A 15,701-nucleotide genomic window follows, 5' to 3' on the forward strand; every position below is an offset into this window, starting at 1 on the left:
AAAAATAAAAATTTTTAAAAATGATTACCTACAGGAGGAGAAGGGTAGAAAAGACAAGGAGAGACGCTAAACTTCTTTGAATATACTTCGTTCTGTAAATTTGACTTTGGAACTACCTACATATTTCTCATAAATGGAAAACAAAATTAAATGAAAAAGAAATCCCTAAAAATCCAAAGAAACATGAAACAAATGCGCCTCACTTTGAATACAGTTGGTGGTTCTCTCACAGAGAACAATGATTCTAACTTACTGTCAGTAATTTAACTGTATATCCCTAGTGGGATATACTGTCCAAGCAGAAAGAACTGCAAAACCACAAAACTATTCAACTCTCACCAGTAATCACAGTGTTGGTGGTAATGTTAGTATTGCTATTCTGAGGTTGTGTGCATGGTTTCTGGGATAGCGAATGAGTAATTATACTGGCCTTGTTGAGAACTGGGAGTTTTGGTATGAGAGAAAGGGATAACAGGTGTAAGTTGACGAAGTAAAGAAAAACTTGTAGTTTTGAACTGGAGTTAGAAGTATCAGTATGAACTCATGATGTATTTTATCTTTAAATATATATATATAATTTCTGGCTCCCTGGGTGATGCAAATGGTTAAGTACTCAACTACTAGTCCAAAGGTTGACAGCTCGAACCCCTACCCAGAGGCACCTTGGACGACAGGCCTGGCTATCTGCTTCCGAAAGGTCACAGCCCTTGAAAATCCTATAGAGCAGTCCTATTCTGACACACATGGGGTCATCATGAGTCACAACTGACTCAACAGCAACGAACAATAACAACATATTTATTTCTTAGCTTTAACCATCAAAAGGCCTAGAAACAATTACCCACTTGATGGTAACAAGCATCTTCGACAACCAGGTTACAGGAGAATTGGAAGAGCACACAGGCAGAACTTAGGCCATGGGCTGGCATAATATATCTGGGCCCTTGAAAGCCTTCAGGATAGAGAAGCCTGTAAGGCATTCCAGGATTTTCTGAGCAGAAGCAAGATTGGAGCCAGCCTGGGTCTAATCTGGCTCAAGCATTTACTAGCTGGGTAACATCACCTAGATTGCTGCAACCATTTCCATCCCTATTCCAGCCATTCTCCACACCATGACCAAAGCGATCTTTCTAACACCTCAGATCTTCTCACTGGTTAAAATTTTTCATGGCTCCTTCAGTGCTCAGACTAAACTACTAGCTCCTTAACATGGTCTACAAAGGTCTTCAAATCTCCATCCTCTCCTCACATCCCCTTGATCATCCTCACCTTTGTCCCCAACAGCACTTGCATTTCTTCAATTGGACCAAGCTCCTCTATATGCCTTTAAACTTGCTACTTTGCCTGGACCACCCATCCTCTTCCTCACCTCCAATCCCATCCCAAACCATCCTTCCATTGGTTAATGTCCACTTGTTCTTCACAACTCAGCTCTGGCAGTTGTCTCCTCTGGGAAGCTTGCCCTGACAGGAACCCCTACTCTGTGATGCCACAGGCTGGCTCCACTTCTGCTGCAACAGAGGGGCCCAGTCTCACTGAGGGACTTGCTTCTACAGACAATGAAGTGAAAACCTCAGTGAACCAAAAATATCCTTGAAAATACCATAAACCACTTATTATTGGAACAGTTGGCTGTTTCTTTGGTTGAGCACCTGATGAGACAGTGTCTTAAATTTAAGGTCCATAATTTAATATACAAAAGAAAACCCCTATAAACATTTTAACTCTAGACCCTCACACCAGAGCACAGAGACGTTTGTGCTGTGAAAGGCATGAGGAGTCAGCAGATGGCCTTTCACTCCCCCTAGACTCGAGCTGGGGGGCGGGAGCTGGTTGCTTGCCTTGCTTCAGTTGCCGTTGAGTTGACTCTGACACCATGTGTGTCAGAGTTGACCTGTGTTCCACAGGGTCTTCAGTGGCCGATTTGTCAGAAGTATATCATCAAGCCTTTTTTCCAAGGTGCCTCTGAGTGGACTTGAACCTTCAACTTTTTGGTTAGCAGCCAAGTGTGTTAACTGTACCACCCAGGGACTCCATTTTAATACTATGCCCCCTCCCCTACCTTTCCTTTTTCTATCGCTGAGCAGGTACAGTTGAAATTACCAAAGTTAAATGTGTGAATAGCAGGGTCTCCTGTATATGTGTAGGAGCCCTGGTGGCATAGTGGTTAAGTGCTTGGCTGTGAACCCAAAGGTTGGTGGTTCGAACCCACCAGCTGCTCCACAGGAGAAAGATGTGGCAGTCTGCTCCTGGAAAGACTGCAGCCTTAGAAACCCTATGGGGTCAGTTCTACTCTGTCCTATAGGGTGGCTATAAGTTGGACTCAACTTGACAACAGTGGGTTTGGTTTGGTGTTTTCCTGTATAAGTCGCTTCTTCCTTCCCCCCACACCTTCCCTCCCCCCATGACAGAAGCGTCATTGAATTCATTACTGGAGTCCCAGGACTTAAAGTACATACTGCCTAGAAGAAACACAGCATGTTGGTTGAATGAACAGATGGTTTAACTTCTGCAGAGATGGAGATAATGAAACAATCCATTCTGTCATCAGAACAAGAAAAGTGGACCCACTGGTTCAAAGTTTCTATTGGTTTACTAGGATTCTAGCTGGAATTCATTTTCTGGGGCAGAGGTTTCCAAAGAAAAACTCCAAACCTACTGCCATCAAGTTGATTCTGACTAAGAGCAACCATATACGACAGAGTGGAACTGCCCCACAGGGTTTCCACGGCTGTAATCTTTACGGAAGCAGACTGTTACATCTTCTTCCTATGGAGCAGCTGGTGGGTTTGAACTGCTGACGTTTTGGTTAGCAACCAAGCTCTTTAGCCACTGCACCACCAGGGTTCCTTCTTTTCCCAGAGAAAAGCAGGGCTGAAAGACTCAGAAGGCTCCAGGTCCACTGATCAGCAGATAACCAGTATTTCTGAGAAGCCTCTCTGTGGCTGGACCCTACTCATCGATAAGGTCTGGCTGGGTTCCAACTGCTGGTCTGCTTGTTCTTCTTTTCCCTAATCCAGTTTTCACGAGATGAGCCTCATTAAGAAAGGCAGGGGGTTATCCTTTAAAATGACTCTTCACAGAAGGACTGACTTTAATAACCCAGAGCAAGACCCCCTTTAAGGTACAGAGTGATTCTGGCACATCAGTTACGTGTTACACAAAACAGACGTGAGTCTTCAAAATCAAAGGCATTTTTCATTCATGTGCAGAAGGGATCAGTGAGCTGCATGAAAACTGGGGTGCATAAAAGTCCCGGGGGCCTCCGTCCACAGCAGGAAAAGCTCAGAGTAGACTGGGCACAGGAGGAGCCAGGCCCGGCCGCCCATAACTCAGAGATAGAAGGCTGCGATCTTCACGCGCCGTCTCTGTTTCATGTGCGGGCGCCTGTCTCTGATCTTTTGGCAGTTGTCTAATCGCCAGTGACTGTTTCTGTAGACATGAGGGTCTGCTAAATGTGTAAGGTCTGCATTTTTCCAGGGGAGACTCTTTCCTTTGCACATAAGCCAAAGATTCCTCTGTACGCATTCTTTCTTACACAGGTCATCAGATTATTATGCTGGATATATATTTATAAATATATATATGAATGCACACAGCTGAGTGTATATATATATATACATATAAATATATATGTGTATATATTTATATATCTGGTAACACAAGGCGGCGGGGATGCTGGATGGAAAGACCAATAATGCAATGTGCATGTCCTAAACTTCTTTCAGACATGAAGACTGCATGCCTCACCCAGTATTAGGTAGATACTTTAAGTTGTTTGTTTCTCAAGACTAGACATGGTTTTACTTTCAAGTCAACATCCTCTGGCCCAGTCTCCACTGTAACAAAAGACACACATTTGGAAGTTTTTGAACCAAGTGGGGGGCACATTTAAAGTTACTACTCCAACAAGGGTCAAACCCTAACCATATCAGCTTGGTAAGCTGCCCCATTAGTAACCAAGAGTGTAGTTGCATTGAACTTAATTAAGAAACAGATGAAATGCTATTATGCAAATATGGCAGCAAATAGCTTTCACATGAAAGCCACTTCTAATTATAATGTTCAACCAACCAACCAGTTGCCATCAAGTCAATTTTGATTCATGGAGACCCCGTTTGTGTCAGAGTAGAACTGTATACTATAGGGTTTTCAATGGCTAATTTTTCAGAAGTAGACAGCCAGTCCTTTCTTCCAAGGTGCCTCTGGATGGACTTGAACCTCCAACCTTTCGGTTAGCAGCTGAACGTGTTAACATTCTGTATCACCCAGAAACCTAATTATGATGATAGCTGACATTTATTGAGTATATATGAAATATTATATTAGAATATTTCATATATATATGTGGCTTACATGAATTGATTCAATTAGCCCTGTGAGTAAGTACTATTATTACTCATTTTCCATAGATGAGCAAACTGAGGCAAAACAATTTGCTGAAGGTCACATAGCTAGTAGGTGGTGGAGCCAGGATGTGAAAGCAGGTAGTCTGGTTGCAGAGTCCTTGCTCTTGGCCACCGCACACTCCTGCCTCCCAAAGGGCAGATATCCAACAGGCAAGGTGAATGCTACGTATTAATAAGTAAGCACAAGTAAGCCCATACTTACTTGTGCTTAGTGGGTCATCTGCCCCTATCAGGGATTTTAAATTTGAAAAGAGGCTTTGATTCTGTAGGAAGGTGCTGTGGGGTTTGGGATAGAGACAGATGCCAGCCATCCCTAGACACACAATCTTTGGTGTGGTGAAAAAATGTGAAACTGTTCACTACAGATGATCTGGTAAGCAAGGTAAATACCTTGCTTACTTTGCCTATTGGATAACCTCCTTCTGCTGCCTCCCAGCTGATGGGTAATGGCTGTCTGAGGTTGGTGTTCAAGTCTAAGGTCAAAGTCAGGTTCAGGGGAGCAGCCTGCCCTAACTGAGTAGGAATGCTGTAAAGGGGCCCCAGACTCCGAATGGAAGCACACATATGTGTGTTTGCCATCCTTGACTTTATTTAAAAGAAAAGGTCCTACGACATCTGTACTATCAGAACTGTGCTGGCTCATAATCTCTACAAGTATTTACTCCTAGATTTTTGTAACAGTTAATGCTGAATGAAGTAATTAAAATAACTCTCCCTGCAGGCAGAACAGGTAATGAAACACTAACAGCCTCCCATTTCATTTTCCGGACCAATGTTTATATATTTCAGGTTTTGACAAATTGTAGACTTACTTGGGACATGGAAGACCCAGAGTAATGATAAAGAAATATTTTCAGTAACTCAGAAAGACAGTTGCTATGCCAGGCTACCATTGCCAAACACTCTGACCAAGGACACAATAGAAGGTCCCAGTTAGTATGGGAGAAAAATATAAAATAAAACTCAATTTCATAAAAAAGACCACACTTTCTGGAATGACAGAGACTGGGGGAACCCCTGAGACTATCACCCTAAGACACCCTTTTAACCTGGAACTGAAGGCACTCTCAGAGGTCACCTTTCAGCCAAAATAATAGACTGGCCCATAAAATAAACAGTAACACCTGTGAGGAATGTGCTCCTTAGAACAATCAACTATATGAGACCAAGCAGGCAACATTTGCCCAAAAGCAAAGATGAGAAGGCCGGGAAGGGCAGGGAAACTGGAGGGAGGGAAAGGGGAAGGCAAGATGGAAATGCGGGAGAGCGCTGACATATTGCGGGGACAGCAACCAATGTCACGGAACAATTTAGGTATGAATTGTTGAATGGGAAACTAATTTGCTGTGTAAACTTTCACCTAAAGCACAGCAAAATGTTAAAAAAACACACACACAATAAAATGTTTAAAAAAAAAAAGATATTTGCTCATGCTGAGATTTCTGCTTTGGGGACCCAGCCCTACTGCTGCCATCTTTAATGCAATCAATACTTTAGGAGAGGGTGCTCCCTAGTACTGATGACCCCATTTACTCACACAGAGCCATTTAAGGGAAGGCAGAGCTTTCAGCTTTGGGATAGACTGGGAGTTGAACAGCCCCTGCCACGTGGCAGACTGGCAGGCAGGCAGTTGCAAAGGCTGAGGCTTGACTGGGTAAATAATGAAAATCAGTGTAAGGCTTTGATAAAAACAGAAAATAGGCTAGATCTAAAATAAGATCAGGCTGTGGGCAAATGTAAACTAACCTTATTTTTTAATGTCTATATCAGATATGATAAGTACACTGTACAATAGGAATCCACAACCTGTCAGTTTGTTGTACTGTGGTGGCTTGCGTGTGGCTATGATGCTGGGAGCTATGCAACTGGTATTTCAAATACCAGCAGGATCACCCATGGTGGACAGGCCTCAGTAGAGCTTCCACACTAACACAGACTAGGAAGAAAGGCCTGGAGATCTACATCCAAAAATTAGCCAATGAAAACCCAAGGATCACAACAGAATATTGTCTGACATAGTGTGGGAGAGCACTCAAAATACACAGTGGCTGCAACAATGGACTTGCGCGTACCAACAATTGTGAAGATGGTACAGGACCGGGCAGCATTTCCTTCTGTTATACTTGGGGCTGCCATGAGTAGGAGCCGACTCGATGAAAACTAACAACGACAACACAATAGGAATGAAACTTATTTAACTTAGTGACAGATATACGGTCAGTTTTATCTGATGCCATTTACAATTGATACTTTGAAGAAATAAACAGGGCTTTACAAATCACGTTAACATGTTAGCATAGTTGCTCAATTATCCAAAAGCAGATTGGCTGCTACTCTCAGTTGACTGAGGACAAAATCCATATAAGTAAATTTTCGAAATTGTTCTTCTTTGCTTAGTAATTTAAACAACTTTCACATACATTGTCTAGTTCAGTGGTTCTCAACTGGGGGCGATTTTGCCCCCTGGGGGACATTTGGAAATTTCTGGAGACATTTTTGGTTGTCACTCTGGAGGGTGTTATTGGCATCTACTAGGTAGAGGTCAGGGATGCTGCTAGACACCCTGTAGTGCACAGGACAGCCCCCACTATTGGCTCCAAATGCCAGCAATGCTGAGGTTGAGAAACCCTGGTCTGGCTTGATATTTACACATACAACAAGAGAGTTAACCTTTATTCCTCACCACAGGGCAGGCAACTGTTCTAAGGGCTTCATCTGAATTACCCTAATTGTCCTGTACACCTATGGGGTAGGTACCATTCTTACTCCTGTAAAAGCCTGTGTGGGGTGCACGAAGCAGGTCGGTAGGTTATAACCTACTGAACAAATGAGAAAACTGAGATTTAGCTTATGGAAGAGGCTGGGTCTTCTGACTCCAGTCCAGGGCACAGCAGTGCCTCTGTCTCTCTCCACGTGCATGGAACACAAGGAGGGGCACGTGGGCTTTGCAATTTCATTCTTTGTTGATAATACGCCTGCAAATCCATGGTCAGGCCAGCGGCACTAAGGTAAGTCGTGCTGGCTGTCACCTGGAAAGAGATGAAAAATCGCCCCACCAAATGACCTCTGTGGGCCCCCAGGAAGCTGTGCAGTACCAAGAGCATCTCTGCTGACTTAGGTGCTCTGTTTTGGGAAGGGTGATACTGGATAGCAGGCTGAAATGCCCAGCTGGGTTAGGAACAGGAACTGGTTCTCTGAGCATTCATTTCAGCAAGGCCTCCTTTGCTACTGTGGGTCTTAGTGGGGACAGGACGATGGAGAGGAAGAAAGTGCGAACATCAGCTCTGAAGAATCAGAAACTTGTTTACGCAAGTGAGAAGCAGAATCTTAGGTTGCTGGACAAGAGCTTTTCCTACATAAATTTGGCCTTTCGTGACAATTTCCTCTGGCAGGGGCTCTGCGGGCAGGGCTATAGGAGGCTGGGAAAGTGTTCCCAAGGCCTGCCCTGAGGTGTGATGGGGTTGGAACCCTGTGGGAGGGACGTGTGGTCCAATATACCCTGCTGCTTCAGGAGAAGTCATGCCAACACGCAAAGAGAGCAAAGTGGGGAGCAAGTGCCCAAGGGGTGGGTACTCTGGCACCCCTGAAAATCCAAGGGCCGGCTGTCCGAAAGGTGGAATCCGAAGCTCTTCTCAGAGCCTACAACAGTGGCTCTCACATTTTAGGTTGCATTGGATTCACCTGGAGCGTTTGTTAAAACAGACTGCTGGGCTCCACCCACAGTTCGAGTCAAGTGTGTCTAGGGAGGGGCCTGAGAATTTGCAGTTCTAACAAGTTCCCAGGTGATGCTCGTGCAACTGGTCCAGGGACCACACTTTGAGAACCACTGGCCTAGAACCATTCCAGCTGTCAGATTTCTCCCTCAGCTCCCAGGATCTCCTATAATTATTTAACTATCTTGTTGTTCAGTGCCGTTGAGTTGATTCCGACTCACAGCGACCCTACTGGACACAGTAAAACAGCGCCACAGGGTTTCCTAGGCTGAAATCTTCCCGGGAGTAGATTGCCGGGTCTTTTCTACCACAGAACAGCTAGTGGGTTCCAACCGCAAGCCTCCTGGTTAGCAGCGAGCGCTTAACCACTATGCCACCAAAAAGCCAAAAGCCAAGCCAGTTGTCGTCAAGTCGATTCTGTCTCATAGCCACCCTGTAGGACAGAGAACTGCCCCATAGGCTTTCCAAGGCTGCAAATCTTTACGGAAGCAGATTGCCACATCTTTCCCCTTTGAAGTAGCTGGTGGGTTCCAACCGCCACTGTTTTGGTTAGCAGCCGGGTACTTTAACCACTGTGCCACCAAAAACTCGTATCAAACCCCATGTTGTCGAGTCGATTCTGACTCATAGCAACCCTATAGGACAGAGTAGAACTGCTCCATATGGTTTTCAAGGAGCAGCTGGTGGATTTGAACTGCCGATTGTTTGTTTAGCAGCTATAGTTCTTAACCACTACGCCACCAGGGCTCCTTATTTAACCACAAAGGGTATTCTATTCCAGTATTTTCAAATAGTGTTCATAAGAATTACTATATGAAGTATGGCAAACTCATCAAACCTCCATTCCAATTATAGCCAACGTGTAAATGCAAACTTCGTTCCAGTGACAAATACAGATCCGGAGCCATCACCTGTTTTAATTTGTTCACGCCACTCCACGTCCGGATGATCGGGGGGAATTAACCAGACTTAAAATTTATTATGCAGGAAATAAGTGCTATTACCTGGACTTGAAAAATACTTTAACACCATAGCGTGAGATCTGAGACTTGAGAGCAACAATGTGAGTTTCAGGTTATTCGGAAATTTTCTGCCACGACGCCCTGATCACAATAAGCTTGATTTGCCGAAGCGAGTCTCTTCACTGCCTCTGGAGCCTGTGTCTGAAATTCAGATTGGTAGCTCGGCTTTGGTAACAGCACGTATTTCTGGATCACCTTTTTTTTTTTTTTTTTCTTCTTCTTCCATTTAGAACTGCCTTTTATAGGTTGACTGTAACTTCCAACCAACCTTGGCCCTGTGGGGTTGAGGTAGTAAAAATCCAACTTTTGGTCAGCAAATGAAATAAATGGTGCTCGAGACACATATGGAGTAAATATGGATGGTAAAGAGGTGCTACTTTTACAGTCACTTTTCTGACCATCCGCTTCACAGCGCAATTATTTGCAGGTCTCTCAGGAACCGGCTTCTCCGTTACTCAGCCGGCCAAGGAACAGAGGGGCCTGGCCACTAGCCCTAATGTACTCACTCTCACGTGACTCATTACTGCAGATAAAGGTGTCGGCCAAAAATACTCTGAAGCAGCTGAAAACTATCTCAATAGGCAGCACCCAAGCAAGGCCTTAAAAAAAAAAATCTCTTACTTGACTCTCAGCACATGGAAGCGTTTTGAGCGTCGGTTCCGGGACTCCCGCGCTGACGACAGGCCTCACTTTGATGTCAGAGGTAAATGGTTGTTCCAGGGAAGTGTGTTTCTCTAATTTCACCACCTTCCTTCCTCCCCATCACAGTTAAACAGGGAGGCTTTCACAAATACCTTTTGCAAAACCCGACAGTTTCTGCACTTGGATCTCATTTCCAAGCTCCCTTTTCCAAAGGCATGGAAACCCTGGTGGCATAATGGTTAAGTGCAATGGCTACTAACCAAAAGGTCAGTAGTTCGAATCCACCAGGTGCTGCTTGGAAACTCTTTGGGGCAGTCTACTCTGTGCTATAGGGTTGCAAGGAGTTGGAATCGATTCGACGGCAATGGGCCTGGTCTGGGTCTTTTCCAAAGGAAGCTCGGGGTTTGCCTTTCCTAACTCTTTTCTGCTAAGGCTCTTTGCTACTAAGGCAGTACAGGACAGGCAGTGCTGTTAGAAAGGACTGTGATATGATTGTTACCAACGAAAACAAGAACAAACATTTGTGAGCATTTGTTATGTACCAGGCACTGTGCTAGGCCTTGTAGATGCTTTGTCTCATTTCATCTTAAAAATAGCCCTATGTGTTGCCAGGAGTCCTTGTGAGGAGTCCCCAGCTGGTGCAAACAGTTAACACACTTGGCTGCTAACTGAAAGGTGTAGGTTTGAGCCTGCCCAAGAGGCTCCTCGGAAGGCCTGGTGATCTACTTCCAAAAAATCAGCCATTGAAAACACTATGGAGCACAGGTCCATTCGGACACAAGTGACGTCGCCATGAGTCAGAACTGATGACAGCAAGTGACTTTCTAATTGATACTATTATTATCCCTATTTTGAAGAAGGGAAAACTAAAAGAACAAGACAATATATTTGGGGTGATATAACTATTGAGTGAGCAGACTGAAACATAGGTTTAGAACCTGTATTCTTAATGACTATGTCACCTGTAGGGTTTTTTTTTTTTTTTAATTATTGACAAGGTTTATAAGAACAAATTAAATATTTGAAATGAAAGGCCAATTCTTGGGTCTCATTTACTTGCTTATTTCACTCATTTGTATTAACTTTGCCTTTCCCTAATGTCTTTATCAAGAAACAAAGCAAAACCTGTGACAGTACCTGTTAACATTCAATATATAACATTTTTACACATTTCTGTTCTATGGTCCAAAGCTATTTTTATCTTAATTTCTCATAAGAAGGACGTTTTATTTTAAAATTCAGAGGCAGATTATTTAACAAACTAAGACAGTCAATATAGAAGATAATTTTAGTCTAACTGAGGAGTGGTCCATATGTTGATCACCTAGAATTCTGATTGGCCAAAATTTAAAACCCAACAGCCCTGATTCCACAAATACACTAAATTTCTTTAATGAGAAAACACATTTATGATCACTTTTGAAAAACACTTTGTCAGAGACATCCACTGGTGTCTACACATTACCTTCTGTTGGCATTATACCTCCTACTTCTATCATCATTATGAAGGTGGCCAGGGTTCCTGTGAAGATCAGCATCTTATACAGGCAAAGCAGTTAATAAAAATCAGTTCATTTACTCTCAGCCAAGGGTGCTCGTACTTAATCTCACACTCTCCCCAAGTTTTTGAAGTTGTTCTGTGTTGATATTGGTCTGTCCTTAATATAAAATGTTTCTATAGACATTTTTGCAGAGTTAGCACTAAAACTACCAATTGATGACACTTTGAAGGCAAAGCAGAACTGTCCCTTCAGTGTTGTCTTCACTGAATTTCGACGTTCACTGCTATCATACCCATCTGGCTGAACACTGATATTTCATAGTTTATAAAAATTCCTACCTACGTGAGTTTAAAAACTGATCTGCACAAAAGGAATGAAAAAAAACTCCATATACATGTTTTTAAAAATATAGAAATAGTATGTCACTTCTGTCATGCTGACAACTGGACCTATATATACGTATGCAGGAGAGAAGTCCAGACTTGGCATCTGACAGCTGTGTAGCCTGCATGTTTTTATTACGATGAACACACTTCAGACTGACAGAAGAGGTGTCTATTCAGAATATTTCGTCCACTAAATACTGCGAGGCTCGCTGCGTGCACAGATGCCAGGAGTAGTAACAGCTTTTGTTCTTCTTGATTAAAAGTATTATGTCTGAAGCAATATTAAGCACACTAAAAACCACAACGGGTCGAGAATCTATGACCTTATAGAAAGAAATCCCAAATGCACAAAATACCACTATAAAAGCAAGGAACAATTTCTGCCATGCAAGATTTTAAACTAAACACTGCAGAGAAATGGAATTTAAAACGGCAAAGTCAGATTTACATAACAGTCAAGATCAAAAGGTCAGCGATGAATTTTTCCAACACAACGGGTTAACAAGGATTTAGAAAAGGAAATACATTCTCTTTGCTGGTATAAATCAGATCTTCAAATCCACGCAAGCCACGTCATCGGTCTCTAACTTCTATCTCAAGAAATTAGCTCTTAAACCATTGTTTTTAGGAACTCCATTCTTTCAGTTAAATCACTGTGACTTCCTCTAAGTCAGCATTTGCCAATAATTCCTTTACTGTTTCCTTTAACTCTTCAGCTGTGGGAGATTTCTTCAATTTTTAAATTAAAGGTTCATCATCTGAACTATCCTCAGATTCACTTTCTTTTTGGGGGCTGTTTTGATTCTTCTTGGTGATGTTGCTATCTGCCTTCCTAACATTAGCACTGTTTATGGATTTTTTACTTTTAGAAGTGGTTTCTGGTCTAGGTTTTTCTCTTTTAGATGTCTTTTTTGGTGGCTGCTCCTCTTCACTTTATCTTCATCATCTGAAGATTCTTCCTGGTTTTTCTTGGCATCTTCATCACTACAAGATTCATCTGACAGAATCTCAGGACATTTGGTTCGCTTAGCCTTCCTTGCCACTCTAGAGCTGTTCTGTTCCTTACTGCTGCCTTTACTGGAAGTGTTTTTGGATTTTGGCAATGGTTTGCTAGAAGGCTTTGGATGCATTAAGAAAGTCAAGAGCCGCTTCACCAGTTCACTATTTACACCTGATCTCTCCATATCAAGAACTCTGCAGATGCTCTTTAACATGGCATTTCTGAATTTTTTCAACATTTCATCCTTCTTTTTATGTTGGGCACTTCCTTTTTCAAATGGAAAGCCATCGAACTGACCCACATTCTTCTTTAATGAGGATGCCCTGTGCAAGTGTAAATGGTTCTGTCAGGAAGAGACTTGCATTGCCTGCCTCTCTACTTTGTTCTCTCTTGCCTTTCACAGTGAGACTCTTTTTCTTCCTCCTCCTCCTTGTCCTCATCCTCCTCTTCACTTTCCTTTCTCATGAGAGCATCTCAGGGTCCTTCTCGGAGGTGGGCTGGGAGGGGGTTCCCTCTCCTTCTGCAGCGGGGGCTGAGGAGGACATGCTGTTGTTGACCTGCGGGTGGGGAGGAAGCTTGAGGTCTTGATCCTGGAGGCGCCCTAGGGTCATACCCTTGCCAGGCACCATGGTGCCAGGTGGAAAAGACTGTGACCAGTGGACTGCAGCAAACTGATCCTCCAAGTTGCCTCCTCCCGCAGCTGGGACAGCAGCGCTCCCTCCCTAGGGTGGGTTCCCTCCTGCTCTGCCCGCTGTCACGGGTTCCCGAGGCAGGAACCTATGGGCTGAGCCCCCCTCCTTTTTTAAATAAACTTACTTATTAAAGTATACCATACTTTCAGAAAAGTAAAAAAACCTGAATGTAGAGCTTAATGAACTTTCATAAAATGAACACACCTATATAACCAACACTCGGAAAAAAAGGAATATTACCAGCACCCCAGAAGCCCTCCTGTTCCCTCTCAGCCAATGGCTACACCCTCTGCAAAGGGAACCATTAACTCAACCTCCTGTATCACAATTTTGCTGATTTTTGGACTTTATATAATTGGAACCATACAGTATGTACTCTTTTGTTTAATTTCTTTGCCCAATATTATATTTGTGAGATTATCAATATTTACTAGCAGTTCAATTTTCATTGCTGTATAATATTCCACTGTATGAACATACCACAACTATCTATTCTACTGGTGTTGGGCATGGGTTACTTACAACTTGGGGCTATTACAAATACTGTTGCTATAAACCTTCTTGTACATGTCTATTGATAACACATACATACCAATCCCTGCTGAGCATATACCTAGGAACAGATTTGCTGGGTGACACAAAGTGATTGTATGATAACATTACATACTATGCTCAGCTTTGGTAGATGCTGCCAACAGTTTGGGCTGCTCTGTTATGAATAAGCAAATGCCTAGTAAGGAAAGTGGTACAGAAAGCTGGGCTCATCTCAGTGAACTTCCTTCTACCTGAGATCTCGGTTTCTCCAGTCCTAGGGTCTTGGCAGGGAAAAAGATGTAGTGAAACCCACGTGAAACTGCACTACAGATTAGTAAGTAAACACAATTAAGCCTGTGGTACCCTGCTTACTGGTTAATCTGCCCCTGGGTCTTGGCAACTCTGAGGCCACAGTTTTCTCTCCCCAGCTCTTCGATTCTGTTAAAAGCTCAGGTCACAGTTGTGGCCTCTTTATAGCTTTGGCTTAGCTTAAGCCTGTCATCCATGAGCCATTTCTGAGCTGGAAAAGGCCTTGCTTGAGGGATGTAATGCAGTGAATTACTTAATATGGTCCTTTCAGCCATGCATGGTCTTGTAACTCTCACACAGTGACTGGGTGGGGCTATGCAAATAAGGTGCTTGTGGCCCACCAAGAGGATTGGACAGCTTGCTAACAATGCAAGTAAGGTGCACAGAACCCTTGTGGCAGTGAGACCATGCAAATAAGGTATATGGAACCCTACTGAGGGGATTGGTCAGTTTTATCATCTCGCTAGGCTTAAAAGAGAGCCAATCCCAGAGATGGAAAGGAGGGGATCTTACTACTACTAAGAAGAAGAGCCAGGAGTGGAGCCTGTCCTTTGGCCCTAGATTCTCTGTACTAAAAACCTAGACCCCGGAAAGAGAGAGAAGAGCTGTAACATCAGAGACAGCAGGATGTGATGAGAAGCAGTAGCAGAGAAATGACAGCAGGAGAACCAGAAGACTGGCACAAGATGGCACAGTGAGCTTCCTGGCCTACAGAGCAAGGCAGCCACAGTGGGTATGCTAACCCACGGAGCTAGAGAGCTTAGCACCTTTGGGCAGGAAGCTTCCTGGCAGAATGGGGTGTCTCTGGGTACTTATTGGCAGACCTTAACATGATTGTAACACTTGCCCCTGCAGGGCAGATGGCAAGCCAAAAGGCTGAGGGGCTGAGTGCCAGAGAGGCCTGCCGGAGGTCACAGCTGAGAAGCTGTCCTGACCAAGGAACTGTATCCTGAGTTGTTCCTGATCCTGAATTGTAACCTGTTACTTCCCTAATAAACCTCGCAACCATGAGTATGGTCTGTGAGTTCTCTGTGGCCACTGCAACGCATTATCAAATCCAGCAGAGAAGTAGAGAGTGCTGTTCCTTGGTTAGTGGGGTGGCCTTGGGGGAGTCAGTCAGCCACTTTGTGCCTCAGTGTCTTCAAGTGTCTAAAGCGGATCATTATGCTTGTCTTTCCAGATCAGAGCAGAGTTAATCATTTTATCCTTGAAGCTCCCTCAGCCCTGATCAGGCTGACCCTTAGCACTTATCCCAGAATGTGTACTATGACTGACAGACATGTCTCTGCCTCTCCACTTGGTTAGGAGCTCCTTCCGTCCTTACTACAGCACCTCATACATAACAGGTCTGAATGAAAAAGGGCCCTCTGGGTGTTAATGGGAATGGCGCACCACACACTGTAGTACCATGTGAAAAAAGTCAAAATCACCCTAGAAAATGTCATAAATAGCCCCCAAAGTACAGTATACATACTTTGTATGTTCAACCCAG

At 43.7% G+C, this 15,701-nt stretch overlaps 1 pseudogene; it reads right to left on the reverse strand.

The window, feature by feature from the left end:
* Positions 1-9,374: 9,374 nt before the first annotated feature.
* On the reverse strand, positions 9,375-14,024 carry LOC111747710 (protein DEK-like; annotated as a pseudogene).
* Positions 14,025-15,701: the final 1,677 nt, after the last annotated feature.

Source organism: Loxodonta africana, chromosome 4, assembly GCF_030014295.1.
Source record: "Loxodonta africana isolate mLoxAfr1 chromosome 4, mLoxAfr1.hap2, whole genome shotgun sequence".
Taxonomy (NCBI): Eukaryota; Metazoa; Chordata; class Mammalia; order Proboscidea; family Elephantidae; genus Loxodonta; species Loxodonta africana.